Source organism: Sturnira hondurensis, unplaced genomic scaffold (genome assembly GCF_014824575.4).
Source record: "Sturnira hondurensis isolate 20B ecotype Veracruz unplaced genomic scaffold, ASM1482457v3 Scaffold0017436, whole genome shotgun sequence".
In the NCBI taxonomy this organism is placed as follows: domain Eukaryota; kingdom Metazoa; phylum Chordata; class Mammalia; order Chiroptera; family Phyllostomidae; genus Sturnira; species Sturnira hondurensis.
This window is the reverse complement of record NW_028090067.1, coordinates 15,513,235-15,525,826: the sequence shown is the minus strand read 5'-3', so window position 1 is coordinate 15,525,826 and position 12,592 is coordinate 15,513,235. Positions and strand designations below refer to the sequence as shown.

General features: G+C 48.4%; 1 protein-coding gene across 1 annotated transcript in view; it reads left to right on the top strand.

Annotated features, from left to right (window-relative positions):
• Positions 1-9,734: 9,734 nt before the first annotated feature.
• MYH9 (myosin heavy chain 9) overlaps positions 9,735-12,592 on the top strand; it is an 89,485-nt gene continuing 86,627 nt past the window's right edge. The window contains exon 1 of the mRNA XM_037068106.1: positions 9,735-9,922. The gene's annotated coding sequence lies outside the window, so the exon portion shown is untranslated. The remainder of the gene's footprint in view (positions 9,923-12,592) is intronic.

Below are 12,592 nucleotides of genomic sequence, written 5' to 3'. Positions count from 1 at the left end.
GAGACAGACAGTAGATCAGTGGTTGTCAGAGGGAGCAAATGGGGAGTGGCTGCTATTGGATATGGTTTCTTTGGGGTGATGAATATGTTCAGGAATTAGCGGTGATGGTCGCACCACTCTGTCCCTTTGGTTTGCAGGCCGGCGTTCAATCTGCTGAGCCACACCAGCCAGGCCACCACTCTGTCACTACACTGAAAACCATCGACTTACAGACTTTAAATGAGTGAAATGTATGGTACGTCAATTGTATATCAAAATAGCTCTTTGAAAAACTGCAGAAGCATGGTTCTTTCTTCTCTAACACCATGGTGTCTGGGGTGAGACACCCTGGGGCAGATGCAAGTGAACAGTGGCGCAGTGCTTTCACGTATATTCCTATTTTAATTTTTATTACCTTATTTATTTATTTATTCACTCTCCAAAGGTTTAGCCGTGCCAGGTCCTGGGGCTACAAGCACAGATAAAGCAGTGATCTGTCCTTAGGGAGCCCCTGGCTCCTTGTCCAGAGGCAGCGGGAGGCTGCCGTGGAGCAGGGAGGGCATCCCTGCCGGTGGGAGGATCTGAGGGGCCTCCTGAAGGAGCTACCACACTCAGAGACCCAAGAGTCAGGAGGAGGTGTGGCTCTTTGGGCAAAGGCATGGAGTCCAGCGTGGGCCCTAGAAGGAAGAGGTAAATTGGGCACAGAGGCATTGCACCCAATTCGTGAATAATGTTTATGGCGTGATGCTCACAGAGGACCTTGGGTGCCATTCCAAGAAAGAGGCGTGGTCCTGTGCTCAGTGACCATTCTCTGAATAAATAACAAATTTATAAAATACAGGTGCTCTGGGCTGCTCCCTGGCATACTGATTTAATGAAAATCTCTCCAGGGATTCTAAAGTTGATGGAGTGGAAATTCCTCCGCCAGACCCCCAGGCACTTCCTGCTGAAGCCCAGTGTTGGTCACACTTTAAGAACTTGGGAACCACCTGGGGGGCGGGGGAGGGTTTTAACACACAGGCAAGGAGTCAGTGGGTCTGCACTGCGTAGGTCCTGAGACCCTGCTTTCCAAAAGGCTCCCAGGTGAGGCTGAGACTGAGACTGCCATGCGTCTGGTCCTGGGACAGCACTCTGCAACATGCCCTTGCCCTGCCCTCCCCCTCCTGTCTCGTTGAGGCTTCCCACCTGGACAGCAAGCTGCTCTGAGTCCTGTGCAGTCTGGGTCTCCTCCCTGCTGGGCCTTGCACCCTGTTTTCCTGCCTGGAATGAGCTACTCCTCCACCTGCACCCGGATGCCGCCCTTCTGCCCCTGCAGCACAGGCCGGTGCTTATGTCTCTGCAACTCTTCCCAGGCTGTCCTGTCTGATGATGTCCTCGGTCCTGTGCAGGCATTGTCAAAGCAGAGACTGCGACTGCCACCGAATACCAGCGCCGGCACGGGGTCTGGCATCGCATAAGTCCTCAGGAAGTATTTGGGGAATGAAAAATGAGCCCTGTAGAGGAGATAAGGTAAGAAGAGGCATAATCACCGTCCTATTAGCAAACACTTTTTGGCGCTGCCTCTGTGCTGACTCTGTTGCCAGTACTTGACATACGTGAAGCCATTTCATTCTCGCAACATCCCAGCTTTGCAAAGACTGCTATCGTCCCCACTCCACAAACAAGCACTCTGGGGCACAGGTAGGCCGTCTGCGTGGCAGAGTCTGGACCCTGACCGGGCAGCACGAGACAGACACACGACGGTGCTGTCAGAGAAACGCATAGAGGCCGTAGGGCAGGTGGCGGGAGAAGCCGCTTCTGTGGGGTTGGGGTCTGGGTCTTGAAGGATGAGTGGGGCCCGGTGGGAAGACTCCTCAGAGAAGGTATGAAAGCAGTGGTAGAACTGCAGGTTCAGTGGGCAGTGAGCTGCCGTGCAGAGGGCCAGGGAGAGACAGGGCTGCTGGGAGGTTGGAGGCAATGGCTGGGGGCCCAGGATACCAGGCTAGGAGTTTGGGATTCACACATAAAGTGCCAGAAAAATTCTCGGGCTGGAGAGAGGCAGGATGTACCCTAGGGCACAGGTGGCAAACACAAGGCCCGCAAGCCGAATCTGGCCCTCCACCTTGTTTTATCCGGCCCGGCACCTGTTTCCAGCCAGCAGCAGCACCAGGCTCCTTGCCCCTAGTGAAGGAGTAGTTACATTCATGCAGTCCTAAAGTTACATTTGGCCCTGTGAAGGCAACTGTGAAGCCGATGCGGCCCCCGGTAAAAATGAGTTTGACGCCCCTGCTCTAGGACCTTTCAGGGTGGGGGCTGAGTCTACCGGGACAGTGCTGAAGAAGAGATTTTGGCTTTTGTGTAGCCAGCATATCTGGGTTCAAATCCCAGCCTTGCCACTTATTAGCTATACAACCCTGACCAAGTTACTTAACATTCTGTGCCTTGGTTTTCTCCCCTGTAAAACAAGGAAAAAGAGGTGATAAATATAGGGTTGTGGAAAGTAATGAAGCAATACTAATCCTCATATTATTGGAACCCAAGAGATCAAGTATGGTCTTGAGCAAATTACTTAACTCCTCTGAGCCTCAGTCCACTCCGCTATGAAATGGGGGAGAATAATAGCACCCACATCAAAGGACTGAGATGAGCATGTAATAAGGCAAGGTGTGTTCCACGTGCTTGGCACCGTGCCTGGCACATACTAGGAGCTCAGGAAACCGGCGCTGAGCTGATCCTCATAGCTGGGCTTCAGGAGAATCAATGTGAGGGTGCAGAAAACACGGCGTGGGGCAGGGGCGCGTGATGAAGCTAAATTCATGGTCTGGAGGGGAGGGAGGGAGGGCAGGTACGGGAACTTGATGGTTTGAGGAGAGTGCCAGGAGAAAGGGGGGAGAAAGAAAGGGTGAGACGGTGATGAGAGGCAACCGGACCAGGGAAGAGGGAGGATGGGGAGGCCTCTGGGTTTAACCTGATCGGCGTGGAGAAGCCAGAAATGTGAGCAGAACCGCAGTCAGGCATGCAAACGGGTTTGGCAAGAACTGGGAGGGTGGGAGTTCATCTTTGGACTCTGAACAAGAGGGAACCACACTCAGAATCTTTAATAATAGAACTAGAGATGACTTAGGTGTTTTTCTTCATGCTTGTAAAGTATTTTCTAACTTAAAAAAATAAATGTGTATTATTTATATATATATATATTTTTTAAATGTATAGTCTGTGCTTTCATATTTAAATCAGATTCACTTAAGTAGAGAAAATATTCACATGAGTCTAAAGTTAAGAGATACAAGGGTTTTTTTTTCAGTGAATATTGACCCTCTTCTACCACTATTTCCCAGCCAATCAGTTCTTCTGAAAACAGCCAATGTCACTCGCTTCTTGTATATCTTTTCAAAGATATTCTGTGTCTAGTCTAGGATGTATTACTTTATCACAAAACATTATGTGGATCAAAACAAAAAGACTGAAGCTCAGGTGCAACAAAAGAAAAATTGGACTTCCTGAGAGTTAAAAGCTTCTGCACATCAGAATAGAGTAGGAATAGAGTAAAACACAGCACAGAGAATGGGCGAAGTGCTTGCAAGTCACGCATCTGATGAGAGATTAGTATCCAGAACATATAGAGAACTCCGAAAATTCAATAACAAAACCCCCAAACAACTCGATTCAAAAAACGGGGAAAGGACTGGAACAGACATTTCTCGAAAGAAGGTATACCAATGGCCGGTATGCATGTGAGAAGATGTTCAACATCAATGATCATTAGGGAAATGCCAGTGAAAACCACAATGAGATACCCCTTCACACCAGGTAGGATGGGTATTGTCAAAAACAGAACTAAACAAAGCCCCCAAAGACAAGTGTTGGTAAGGATCTGGAGAAAGTGAAACCCTTGGGCACTCTTAGTGAGAAGGAAAAATGGTTACGGCTGCTGTGGAAAAATAATATAGTGATTTCTCAAAAAATTAGAACTCGAATTGCTGTGTGGCCCAGCAATTCCACCTGTCGGTGCCCACCCCAAAGAACCGAAAGTGGGGTCTGGAAGAGATCTTTGTACACCGTGTTCATAGTGGGGTTATTTGTAACAGCTACAACATGAAAGCAACATCAGTGTCCATGAATGGGTGAACAGACAAGCAAAATGTGGTGTGTTGTACAACGAAATGTTATTCAGCATTACAAAAGAAGGAAATTTTGACATATGCTACCACATGGACAAATCTTGAGTGAAGTACACGGGTCAGAAAAAGACAGACACTGTATGATTTCACTTATGCGAGGAACCTGAAGTGGACAAATGTATAGAGTCAGAAAGTAGCACGGTGCACCCTGGCCAATGTGGCTCAGTTGGTCCCAGTAAACTAAGGGTGGTGGGTTCCATTCCTGGTCAGTGCACATGCCTAGGTTGCAGGTTTGGTCCTCAATCCCCGGACCAGGCATGTACAGAAGCAACCAATCAACGCTTCGCTCACACATTGATGTATCCCTCCCTTCTTCTTTCTCTGAAAGCAATGCAAAAAGTACCCTCAAGTGAGGATAAAAAAGAAGAAAGGAAAGTAGGAAGGTGGTTTTCCAGAAGCTGAGTTGGGGGTGGAGGTGTTGGGGAAGTAGAAAATGAGTGTTTCAAGGTATAGAGTTTTAGTTTTGCAAGATAAAAAGAGTTTTGGAGGAAAGTACTTAAGGCCACTGAACTGTACACTTAAAATTGGTTGAAGATGGTAAATTTTATGTTATGTGTGTAGCTTTTCACAATAAAAATAAAGCTTTTCATACTAAAAATACTAGTGAATGTCAGGACGAGGCTGGGGTTGGAGCTACGGATTAGGAAGTCACTCACATGGATGTGATAGTTGAAAGTGGGGGAGTGGGTTAGAAGCCCAGGACAGAGGGTTCAGACGGAGAGGAGAGGAGACCAGAGCTGAGAGGAGTGGGCCCCGAGGTGCAGTGTTGGCCCTGGGCTCCAAAGTGCCAAGTGCACGGGCCCAACTCTGGCCCTGCCACTGATGGGTGTAGGAGTTTGTCTAGTTGCTTAACTTCTCTGAACTGCAGGTCTCTCAGCAGTAAAACGGGGGAGGAGGAGGAGGATAATCTTATCTAACCTCACAGAAGTCATTGTGAGGATTAAATGAGATAATGCTTAATTAAACAAAACATGAAGCACAGTGCCTGCCACCTGGTAAAACACTCAATAACTGTGAGCCTCTGGTAGAGATGATATTTGAAATATTTAACAACAACTATAACATGGGTACCAACAAATTGGAAGAAATGCTGCCTTTAATAAACCTGTGCGTTCCTGGTGAGCGTCCACCCTGGCCCTGGGGCTGGGGAGCTGTCGTAGAAGGGACAACAGTGAGAGTGCCCGGGACTCGCCCCAGGGACTTTTGAGAAAGCCTGTATTGGGGGGAGGGAGTGTCCAGCAGTTCCCAACGCTGTCCAGGAAGGCAAGGCCTAGCTTGCTGACCTCTAAAGAGCAGCATCCTGGAGAGTTAGAGGCGGGAGGCGAGTGAGAGAGCAAGGGAGACGTCAGAGGGCCCTACGCAGACTGCTCACTCCCTGGAGGGGTCTGGCAATGAGAGGGGAGGGGAGCATGGGGACAGTGTCCCCCAGGAGAGCTCTGTAGACAGTAGTTGCACTGCCCTAAACACCCTCTGGGCTCCACCTCTTCAGCTGGCCCTCTCCTCAACCACTGATTTTTTTGTCTCCACGGTTTTGCCTTTTCCAGAATGTCATGCAGATAGAAACAAACAGCGTGTAACATTTTCAGACTGGATGTCTCACAGCTTATTTATCCATTTATCTACTGAAGGACCTGAAGGACATTACAGGGGCTTCCGAGTTTTGGCGATTATGAATAAAGCTGACGTAAACCTCCCTCTGCAGGCTTTCGGCTCCTTTGGGTACATACCAAGGAGCACAGTGGCTGGGTCATAGGTGAGAGTATGTTTAATCTGGTGAGAAGCCACCCGCCTGTCTCCCCAAGTGGCTGTGGCCTTTTGTACCCCCACTGGTGTTCCTGTTGCTCCTCATCCTTGGCAGCATTTGGTGTTGTCAGCGTTCTGGGTTTGACCGTTCTAAGAGATGCGTGGTGGTGTCTTGTTATTTTTTAATTTGCATTTCTCCAGAGACATGGGATGTGAAGTGTCTTTTCCTATGCTTATCTCCCATCAGCATATCTTCTTTGGTGAGGTGTCTGTTAAGGTCTTTCACCTATTTTTAAATCTTTTTGTTTGTTTTCTTAGTGTTGAATTTTAAGGGCTCTTTGTATATTTTGGGTAACAGTCCTTTATCTGGTTTGTTTTTAAGACAGGGAAACCCAAACTACATTTGTAGGCAGATGAGCTGCTAAGATGTTGAAAAGAAAAGTAAGTAGCAGAAATATAAAGCCATATATATAAATACATATGTTTATATATAGTATACGCTGAATTTTCTTTCTTTGTTATATATTTTAACATAATTATTAATAGAAAATTAAAACACAAAATTATATTTTAATTTTATATAATTATAAATTTAACAGAAAATTACAAGAGTAGTTACAAAGGAATCCCATAGACACTATCTTTCCAATAGTTTACATTTTACATTTTATTCCAATTTTATTATTTCCCCTTTTTTTGACATGTAACTCACAGTCAGTAGAGCACACAAATCTTCAATGTACAAATCAGTGAATTTCACATATGTGTACACCCACTGTAACCACCACCTACATCAAGATGCAGAACATTTCAACACTCTAGAAGGTTCCTTTGGGTCCCCTCCCAGTCGCTAACTCTCTTCAAAGGGAACATCCATTCTAACTATGTCACTAGAGATCTATTTTGCCTATTCTAGAACTTTACATAAAATGGAGTAGTATAGTATCTACTTTTTTTTGTATTTAAATTCTTTTACTCAACAGTATGTCTATGAGAGTTAGCCATTAAGAATAGCTTTATTGAGCTATAAGCCATAGACCATAAAGTCATCCTTTTAAAATATACAATTCAGTGTTTTTTAGAGTAAATTCACAGCATTGTGTAATCATCCTCATGATCTAAATTCAGAACACTTTCATTGCCTCATAAATATTCTTTATACCCATTAGCAGTAACTTCCCATTCTTTCCTCTCTCCAGCCTCTGGCAACCACAAATCTATATCCTGTCTCTATAGATTTGCCTGTTCTGGACAGTTCATGTATATAAAATTATACAGCATGTGGCCTTTTGTGATTGGCTCTTTTCACTTAGCATGTTTTTAAAAGTCATCCATGTTGTAGTCTGTATTAGTAGTTTGTTCCTTTTTATTGCTGAATAATATTCCATTGCATGGATTGACCACATTTTGTTTATTCATCCATTCAGCAGTTCATGGACATTTGAGTCATCCTGTTGTTCCCGTGTAACACTAATTTGTTCTTTTGTATTTCTGTGTGATAGTCAGTGGCATGGACATAATCAACTTATCCATTTTATCATTCATAGACATTTCTCCTAACTTTTGGCCGTGTCAAGCTGCTATGAACATTTTGGTACATGCCTCTGTTGGGCCTCTGCATGTGCTGTTGTGTATTACTCGAGAGTAGAATTGCTGGGCCATAGGGTGCCCATGTACATCCAACTTCAGTAGGTACAGCCAGACACCTTCCCAAAGTGGTTTAGGAACATACACTCCCACAGGCAATTGATGAGAGTTCCAGTAGCTCCTCACCCTTACCAACACATGGTATCTTAATTTCAGTCATTCTGGTGGGGGATTGATTGTGCTAGCTCATTGTGGTTTTAATTTGCATTCTGTGATAACTAATGATGTCTAGTTCCTTTTTCAATTGCTTAATGGCTAATTAGATATTCTATTTTATTTTTTAAGAGGTTTTGTTTATTTATTTTAGAGAGATGGGGAAGGGAGGGAGAAAGAGAGGGAGTGAAACGTCAATGTCTGGTTGCCTCTAGCACACCCTACACTGGGAATATGGCCTGCAACCTAGGCATGTGCCCTAACTGGGAATCAAACCTGTGATGCTTTGGTTCGCAAGCCTTCGCTCAATCCACTGAGCTACACCAGCCAGGTAGATATTCTATTTTATACAGTGTTCATTCAAATCTTTGCCCATTGGAAGAAAAAATTGGGTGTCTGTCTTCTTCTTAATGATGTTTTTGATAAATTCTGGATACATGTCCTTTGTTATATCTATGTATTACAAATGTTTTCTCCCAGTCTATGGTTTGATTTTTCACTTGCTTTCACATATGTGTCTTTGATGAAAAGCAGTTCTTAATTTTAGTAAAGTTCAGCTTAACAATCTTTTATGATTTATACTTTTTGGGTCTTATTTGAGAAGTTTTTGTCTACTTTAAGGTCATGAAAATATTTTCCTAAGCTTTCTTCTAGAAGTTTTATTGTTTGCTTTCCACATTTATGCCTCTGATTCATCCATTTCTATCAACGGTAGGAAGATCAAGATTCATGTTTCCACACGTGGACCTAATCCTAATCCTAACCCTAACCGTTGACCTAGCACTGTTTATTTTCTTATGGACCGAGAAAAGCTTTAAAATGTATTGTTAATAGTAATTCTTTGTTACAGAGTTGCAAAATCTTTTCTCCAGTTTTCTTTTACCTTTAGATCATGAACTTTTTTCTGAAGTTCATTTCGAAGAGTAGTTTAGCTGTGATAGGAAGAACATTCCAAAAGGAAAGAGTAATGAAAACTTTGCCCTTTTAGATATAAAATGTATTTTAAAAAACTACCAATATTGAAGTATTGTGGAACACACAGGAAGATCAATGGATACAATGCAGAAGCAGATGTAAGCATGTAAGAGTTTGGTAGGTGATGAAGGTGGTATCTGAAATCAGTGGACAAAATGATGCACTGGCTGTTACAAAAATTACATTTGATTTCTTCCTCCAAAAACAACATAAATTCCAGATGGATTAAAAGATAAGCGGAAAAAAAACCCAACTTCTTGTAGTGGGCAGTAACAACAACAAAACAACGCTCTTTGCCTACCACCCCCCTCAAAAAAAAAAACAAAACAAACATTTTGTAAAAAATACCTAAAGGGAAATGTGCGAGTTAACATGTAGAGCCAGAGAGGCTTGGAAGGGCATTCCAGGCAGAGGGAACCCGGCTGGGCAAATGTCTGGAAGCTGAAAGAAGGAAGGCAGGTGTGCCCAGTCTATGGAGAGGGTCAGGAGTCGAACTCAGGGAACCCACAGCGAATTCGGGGCTGGATCCTGGTCCGCCCCACAGCCATCATAATTATGTAAAATAGTACTTTTTTCCATATATGGTACTTAATAATCTGTTCTGGTGGGATGACATGCATCAAGGAAGAGAGTTCGCAGGGCGGGGTGTCAGAATCCCAGACCTTCCCAGGCAGCTCCCGCCCGGCCTCACCCGCATCCAGGCAACGTACCAACCTCCCTTCCCTAAAGAGCCTGAGAGTTCCCTCCTCCTGATTGGATTCTCTCTGTGTCAATCCTCTCCTGGAACCTGGCTGTCCGTTGGAACCGCCCTTGGAGGCGGGGCTCCCGCCTAGGAAGCGGGAGGGAAGGTGGAGAGGGTGGAGGGTTGGAGAGGATAAATCTCCACCCCTCTGGGCACAGGGGCTCCACCCACTATCTCCATAGGTCAAGATGTCTGTCCATCAATACCTGGAGCGGGTTGGAGTGGGTGAGACATCCTGTAGGGCGGCATCGTCCTTCCAGGCTCCGCCTCGCCTCGGAGGCGGTGCTGGGCGCGGAATGGGCTGGCGGCTGAGAGGGCGGGGCGTGGCGGGAAGGCGGTGGTGCTGGGTGCGGTGAGGCGCGCAGATCACCGCGGTTCCTGGGCAGGGCACCGAAGACAGAGCCAGGCTGACCTGCTGGAGCTCCCGCCTCGCGCGCTCGCCCCACTCCGCCGTCGCCCGAGCGCTCGAGAAAGCCTTCTCGGGAGAAGCAGCGCCTGTTCCCCGGGGCAGATCCAGGTTCAGGTAAGCGAGCCCCATCAGCCTGTCCCGACCCAGACTGGCGGGCGGGGACGGCGGGGACGGGACGCGCGGCTTCTGGGGCAGGCGGGCCGACGTGTAGTTCTCGGCCCCGGCGTGGCCGGCGACTGGCGCGGGCGGGCCTGAACGCAGCGGGGCGGGGCGGGGACACCGCATCCTTCCTGAGGGGCACCGGGACCCCTACGCAGATGCTCCGGGAAGGCGCCGCTGGAAACGCGGCCTCGGGGAGCAGAGGAACGCTTCGTGGCCAGCGCTCCCCGGAAACCCTTCATCTTCCCCTTCCCCCACCCCTGCCCGGCTCATTCTCCCCGCGGGGCACCCGGGAGCCTCGACCTCCCCCTGCTGCTAGGGCGCGCGCCTCGCCCTCGCCTCGCCCAGTGCCCAAGTTGGGCAAACTTTTTAACCCCTTCCGGAGAGCTGGTGTCCATTGCACCCAAAGGGGTGAAGACAAGGTGGCGCGCCCGGGGCTGCGGCTCCTTTGGAAGTTTCTAGGCCTTTTCAAAAAGGAGGTAACGGGCAGGCGGGGACCGTTTGGCAGCTGTCAGGGCGTCCTCCTGAGTCAGAATCCGGCGATCCTGCCGCAGACATTGCTCTCGGCTCAGTTTCCGCCCTCCGCACACGACTTCCTCATTCGCCCGGCTGCGAGCGTTCTGGCGGAGGAGGGGACCCGAGAGGTGCGAGTGGGCGCATGGAAGAGGGGGGCAAGACGGGCACCGGCCTGCGAGACAGGAAAGGCTTCCCTGCTCTCCAGTAGCCCCTCAGCCTTTGACTTGGGATTTCCTTCTGGGAGAGGAAGGCCCGGGAGTGCCCGCAGCCATCTGTGCAGCCCCGGAGCGCACCTGATTCCGCCGCACCTGGGGGGTCTGAGTCCTGTGCCTTTAGCACTAGGCAGGCCTGGGCTATTAATCGTTCCTTTTCGGGTCAGATCTGGGGTTTTATACACCCCTCTCAACCCCCTCGTCCCTGTGCAGGGGTCTTCACCCCATCCAGCCCTGGGACCACGCCCAGGGCAGGACTGTATCCCTCTCCTGTCCCTCGTCCCTCAAAACGGAGAGTCCTCCAGGACAAGGTTGCTCGCTGTCTGGAGGTGGCGGTGGGGTGAGTGCCAGGGCTGCTGTCTGCGGCCCCACCCAGCCCCCACCAGGTGCTGGAGACCGGCGGCTTCCCCCGCTGGGCCACTTCTCCGTCCACCGCACTCTTTTCTGGGTTTGACAGGATTTCTAAGTAATCCTTTTGAGTAACTGTGGGAGGGGAAGAGCCTTGGCTCCTTCCTGCAGCGCTGTGGCCATTTCTGATTTTACTGTCTGAGGGCCGCCTGGTAACTCACCTGGTGGTTTATTCCCTTTTTGGTAAGGAGAGGGGCTGCTTTAAGGCTTATTTGGCCAATCACTCGATTAATATTAGTTTATATTCAAGGCTGCTAGGGGTCGGGTGGGGGAGGGTACACAGATGTGTAATTGAGCAAATATTTAACTGGCTTCTCTGTGCCAGGGACTCTGCCAGGTGGTGGGGGATGTGAGGTTGAGTAAGACCTGGTCCCTGCCCTTGGGCGCTTAGGGGAGAGCTGAGACAAATCCGTAGATGACTCTAGTGTGAGGTGAAGATGACAGAGACCCCAGAAAGGTGCTGTGAGTCATGGGGATTGGGAGAAAGGAGCCAGCCCTTCCTGTGGAGATCATAGGCCTCTGCCTTTAAGGAGGAAGTGGTGGCCCAGTGACTGAAAATACAAAGGCCGCCTCTGGTGCATGTAGCAAGCATGCCATAGACAAAGGACTCCAGGAATTCCGAGAGGGGCCACTTCTGTTCGGGGCCAGCCGGGAAGCTGCCTGGAGGAAGGAGCACCTTGCCGGTTTGCAGACGGAGGACAAGCACTGGGTATTGGAAAGTGAGGACTCATTTAGTGGGTAATTGAGGGGTAATTAAAAGCGTCAAGAGATTGCTCAGTGTAATTTGAGAGCCGCTGTGCCCCCCAGATGGCTGCGGGGTGACACCAAAGAGCTCTACTCTTCGCATTCAGCAAGTCCTGGCAGTGCCTGTGGGCAGGTCCAGGTGCTGGCAGATGCGGGCGCCCGGATTGGCAGGCTCTGCTCTGGGAAGGGCCGCCCGAGAGGTGCGTTCAGTGGGGCTGCCTGTCTGAAGGGCACGAGACGGGAGAGGAAACAGAGGGTCAGGGCCTTGGAATTCTGCTTTTTATTTTTAAACTTTTAACCTTAGGGGTGGAGATGGGACAACTTCCCTCTTGCAGGATGAAGGATGCGTGTTAATCACAGCCTGCCTTTCGCCTGTTCTTTGCTCCAGAAAAAACAAAACAAGGATCTGTTCGCTTTTTAAAAGGAGAGAAGCACACTGGAAAAATGCAGCATTGTTGTGTGGCCTGGTAGGGTATTGCTAGAAGCCAGGCTAGCTGTGCTTTCTTCACTTCCTCTTTGTCACTAATCCTGCAGTAAAGTACTTAAGACAGCCCTCACCAGCTTGACATCTTTATTTCAAAAGGAGAGGAGGGGTTGGCTGTTGTTTTCCTCAGAGGCGGGCCCTACCCTTTTCTTGGGGGAGAAAGAAACCCAAAGCAAAGGAAAAAAAAAATCCAAGCCTTAACGGCTTCCTCTCAAGCATCATGTTCCAGAAATATTTAGAATAACAAAATCTGTGTGTCGC